Raw genomic sequence first — 6,000 nt, 5'->3', positions numbered from 1 at the left:
TCTGAAAGTTTATTACCATCTCTGTATCTCATGTTGCTATTAGTTTGAGAATCAGCCTGAGTCAAGATCGGTTTGCTAGTATGTGTTCATTCGTACAATCTAATACGATAGAGATAGAGTTTCAGGTTTTACCTTTGTTAGCTTTAGCCTCGTGACATGACTGGCTTGCGTGCGTGGGCACCATGCTCTCGATAGGGCTTTGCATTGCGTATGAATACATTTGCGAGATCATTTTAAGCTTAGAAAATGCGAATCACGCCTCTCAAATGCATCACACAAGTGAAATGATTGTGACTTCGATTGTTTGTTTGTGTTTATTGTTTGTTTGTGTTTTTTTCGAGTGAATCTACAAGACTACAACCACCGAAAGTTCTCATCATTCAATTAAACACAAATGATTTTGAATGAAAAAAACGAGTAACGTTTAGGGCTTTCAAAATTTCATCCACTTCCTATAGGGCTTCGTCAATTTGGGCCTTCAGTTTTGAACTTCTAGCTCGACCAATTCATGTGCCCTTTTATGTCAAGTAAATTGCATGATGCTTGACTATTAACAAAGAGACATTGAAATTTGGAGTCTCCAAAAGTTAAGCTAATTTTTTTTTCAAATGTTAAGAATTAAGCTAATTGTTGAAATTAGAGTGGTAATATGAATATAAATTGAAAATTATGTTCATCCGACGAAATTAATTTTTAGTCACATTAAGATTTGAGAGATACAAAAAAGTCGTCAATAAATATATACGTTTCTTTAAGATATGGATTTAGTAAAATTTCAAAAGAAATAGTTGACAATTAGATTCATTTTTCGACGGGGATAACAGATTTAACCCAAAGGCAAGAGGTGTCATGAAAGTGACTAAGCACAATTTTCAACCTATATAAACAAAAAAAAAACACAGCTGTCTCACCTAGCCACATTGTATGTTGTTACAAATTTACAATTCAAGACAATGACGATTGCATGTATAATATATTTTTTGCGTGTATTTATACATATGGAGAACTAAAAACGTGAAGGCCACAACTCAAATATCTCAAAATCTGTAGCTTTCAATCAGTAAAAGATTAAGGCTAATCATTTGATTTGACAGCAAAATGTTTTTTGTTGTGCTTTGTATAATATATTAATCGTTGGGTGATTAGTTATAGAATACTCTTATATAGTTAAAATAATGATAGACGACAGCTTTCTCATATTGATTATTAAAGCGAAAGTCATTTTGCTAATTAGCAAAAAGATTAGATGAATGGAATGAAAATCTGTGTTTGAGACTTGAGAGGCATGTATATGAAAATTGGTGGATCGGATTTTGTATAACATACATTCATTTGATTAGGAATTTATGCTTTTTTTTTTAGTTTTATCAACAGGAGTCTGAAGTTAGTCTAAGATGAAATGGAAGACTACAATTGCCGATTCAAAGACAGAGAGAAAAAGGAAGATATCAAAGGAAAAAGAAAAAGCCTATAGAAATAAGGAAATTGGTCTTTTCCTAGTTTAGATAGAATTAGGAAAAGGGTTCGGACTCCTTAGAAATTTATGCAGAAACAAATTAAAGTTTCTAAGACAAAAAGGGTTTTTGAGTATTCTTGTTTAGTGAATCAGGTTAGAGCTTGCAAGTTGCAAGCCTTGTTTGTCTTGTTCAAGTTTAATGACTAAAGAGAGCTAAAATTCTAAGAGATACTTGTAAGTTCTCTGTTCTGGTATACTTCATACTTGTAAGTTCTCTATTCTGGTATACTTGTAAGTAATCTTCATATATAATCTGGTTGGAAGTTTTTTTGAAAAAAACTTTGTCCTAGTATCTGCGCTGCATCGATACATCTCTAAAGGTCTTGCGTTTTCGCTGTATTCGTCCGTGAACTTCCAATTTATGTTGATTGAACTATTTTAGATTTGTAGGCCTATTTTCATCAAATAACAAATTTGCAAGATTTAACGAATGATGCTATAAATTACCATGGTTTTGATTTTCGGCTTTTCACTCAACTGCATGTACGCTACTTGAAAAAACCAATTTGAGTTCAACTACGAAATTTATGCGGACTTCCGAAAAGATGAATGTATTTTATTAACATAAATAACTAAATCAATTATTTTGATTTCTTCATATGCACAGTTTATTTGTTCGACCGAATCTTTGATTGCATATATTGATATTGCCATATTGGTTTAGTTGATGAATGAAATAAAAAAATATACATTTCCTACACAATCAAATTAATGTAGCTGAATCAACTATCTTATATATAAAAAAGGAAGAATTCTTTCTAGGAAAGTGACACGTCATCATCTGCGGAGACGATACGTGTCCAACACAATAATTAAAAGCATGTGTCTTTGTGAAGTTTTTATGACTTCAGCTTTTCTCTTCTTGGTACAATATTACGTTTAATATAATTTCAATTCATAAAAATAATTAAAACACGGAGGAAAAACGCTCACCTTTCTTCACTTATCTCATTAATTCTGCACCAAAAATAAAACTGTGAAGATCAATCATTGTTCAACTGATTAGTGAATCATCATCGTCTCCGGGAGCTTTCTCCAAAGATTAGAACCCTAAATCAATTCTCCAGATTTCAGTGCATTATGTGAGATAAGTGCGTCGAGGGAGACCTAGATTTTTTCGGGGGTTATCATCGCCAACGAGGCGAGGTTTAAATTAGGAGGTGGTTGGCTTTTTCACTGGAATTTGATATTTTAAGATCTACATAATTCAACTCATGTATTTGATTTTATCTAATATTCATATATGGTGTTGCTATTGCTTATGCCTGATTTCATTTTACACCTTTTCAATTTCTTTTCAGGGTTGAAGGTGGCATTCCACCACTTGTTAAACTTTTAGATTTTTTGGATTTTAAAGTACACAGAGGGATGCTGCAGGGGACTTGCGAACGGTTTCATTTAGAAATGATGAGAACAAAATTCAAGTATGTTTTGTTTTGTGAAGGCTTATAAGGGACATGTTTCTTACGTAATAAGAAACTATGTAGATTGTGGAGTTGAAGGCTTTGTTCATGCTTTTATTGATGCTTTAGTAGGAAGATTCTTCTGTGCATGGTGAAGCAGTTGGTTCTTTATCTTACTTTATATTGTTGGCAATTGGTTTGCTTTATTAAGTTCCTTCTAATCTACTATGGACTTTTCAGATTGGGGCAAGAGAGGTTATCCATGCAGGTGCTTTAAAACCAGTAATTAGTCTACTGAGGTATGCTTATTTGTCTCCCACTCTACTTCTGCTGAGAAAGATGTCTACTCTTGAAAATATAAAATATGTTTTGTAACCGTTTGCTATGATATCTGCTACAGCTCCAATTGTTTGGAAACACATAGAGAAGCATCATTATTAATAGGTCAATTTGTTGCACATGTTTCAGATTGGAAGGTATGAGTGTGTCTCTTTCTTGACATGTTGTACTATACTCTTAACATATGTTAACTCAAACTGATCAGGTTCTTTTGATAACATAAATAGATGATGGATTCAAACCAGAGAGAACATATTCAACATATCTGGCAACATAATCAGGCAGGTGCACAACTGCACATTGCCCAAAGAGGTGCCATCACACCACTGATTAAGATGCTTGAGTCGTGGAAACGTCAGCTTCTGCTCTTGGTCATTTGACTCTCTGTAATTTTTAAAAAATTTACTATAACTTTCCTTGATTTGTCTTCACATGTTTTGTATGTTTTTTATTTACAGATGTATCAGTGATGTTAAGTATCAGCAAAGCTAACGCTTGCCTAAGAGAAGACAAAATCAAATGAATGTTCCCTCCATTGATGCATAAGATTAAACTCAGAGGGTTGAGAATGGATACTCGAGTGAGAAATCAAATGGTGAGGAAGGGAGTGAGAGTTTTGACTTCCATGAGTAATCAAAGCTTTTTGCATATTCAATTCTGGAATTTACTAACTTTTACCCATAGAGTACTCATGCAAATAATACATAATTTGGTGTTCAATAAGACTTCTCCTCACCTGGTGCATTACTGATGATAACAATAAAGGTACTCCCCGTTAACTTAGATAAATGAACTACGAGGAATGGGACATAAGAACCATAGAATTCAGATGTTGCTATGTTTTCTTCCATTTAAACTTAACGCCTACCAAGTAGAACCAACAGTTTAATAGAAGATAATTTAGTTATTATCTCCCAAGAAAAAAAGAATTTAGTTTCTTTAATTAAAAACAAGGAATCAACGGTTTAATAGAAGCACAAAATGGAGGTAAAAAAAAAAAATTACTTAAAGGGATTTTAAGTTTAGAGATTATAAAAACATATCAAACTAACACAAAATTTCTCAGTGAAGAAACAATTTAATCGAGAGATATGATTTGCTTCCTATGTTTTGTTTCTTTGCTATACATTCCTGAAACGACAAGTATCTATACAGGAGAATTATATTACACCAAAAACAACAAACAAACTATTTATCAGAAAGAGAGTTGTAAAGCCAAGAAAATTTTAGCCAATCAAAGAAAAAAAAAGTAATAGAAGAGACGAATTGGAGAGTATTTGAATGAATCTAAAATTATATATTTTACCAAGACAGCAATTGATTTGGGTTTAGGTTCTTAAAAACACCACTTATACGAAATGTTGTCATTCAAATTCAAATTTATTTAAAATTCATAGACTATTAAAAACATACTCAGTTAAATCAACAAATATACAATAAATCAATTTAAGATAATATTTTTATATTATAAAAGTATAAAAGAATACAACCTACTTGCAATCAAATAAGAACAAAACAAAGAATAAAAGAGACCAACTCAAAAACCAAATATCATGCAAGAAATCTAAAATTATATATAACACATCATTTTATACACTATTGAACTAATACTAAGTTAAATCATCAAGAATACGATAAACCAGTTCAAGATAACATTTTTATTTCATAAAATTTAAGAGAATACAACCTACTTGCAATCAAATAAGAACAAAGACAAAGAATAAAAGAGACGAACTCAAAAACCAAATATCAAGAGATCTAAAATTATATATAACACAACATTATATAGACGATTTGACCAAAAATCAGAGTATTTATAAAAATATCATGATTGCAAATAATATCTCATTTAAAGATAATGTTACAAAATAAATTGTAAAATGACTAAAAAAATAAAATAAAAACTAAAAAAAATAATGTAAACCATCCGCGCATTGCGCGGGTATTCACCTAGTTTAGAAATAAAAAAACATAGACCTTTACACTAGTTGTTAGCCACCATGCTGCTGGTTTCCTCGAATGGCTAGGATTCGATCGTGTCTTTCTAATGGAATTATGACTCCAAATAAAAACGGTGTAGGGCTCGTATCAATTTGGCATAACATTTGATTTTATTAATGTTCGGTTTTTCACCGTCTCATCCCGTTTAGCCTATATAGTAAACTATTGATACAAATGAAAAAATTGATTAAAGTTGCTAATATATTTTGTGTTATAACCTATTTTTTTGGTACAATATTTGTTGATAACCATTTAAATTTAGCCCCTATTTTAATAATTTTAAATATTTATTTGATATGGTAAAGCAAACAATGAAGCCATAGTATACGACCAACTTATGTTTCAAAAAGTTGAATACCTATATTACGGATACTTATATCCGATTAATCTATCTTTTAGTTGTAATCTTTTTATTTTTGTGGAAAATTAGGTTAAATACTTGTGTATGTGTATATTGATTAGGGGTGGGCGTGAAGCGGATATCCTGGATTTTGAGAATATTCATGATCTGCTTTACTCCGTCTGGGTCATCATTTTTCCGATTCGTATCCGCTCAAATTCTAATATTTGTCAGATATCCAATTCACTCCATAAAAATATTTAAATAATAAAATATTTAAAATAAAATACAAAATTTAGCCAAAATAGTAATATTTTCTTCAAAACAAACATTTTTTTTCTTAACTTATTAAGCTTTAATATTTATAATAATTAATTTCTTGTCATCTTATAATCAAATTT

Source organism: Eutrema salsugineum, unplaced genomic scaffold (genome assembly GCF_000478725.1).
Source record: "Eutrema salsugineum unplaced genomic scaffold, Eutsalg1_0 scaffold_8, whole genome shotgun sequence".
Classification (NCBI taxonomy): Eukaryota; Viridiplantae; Streptophyta; class Magnoliopsida; order Brassicales; family Brassicaceae; genus Eutrema; species Eutrema salsugineum.
The sequence above is the reverse complement of the archived record's forward strand: the minus strand, read 5'-3'. Positions refer to the sequence as shown.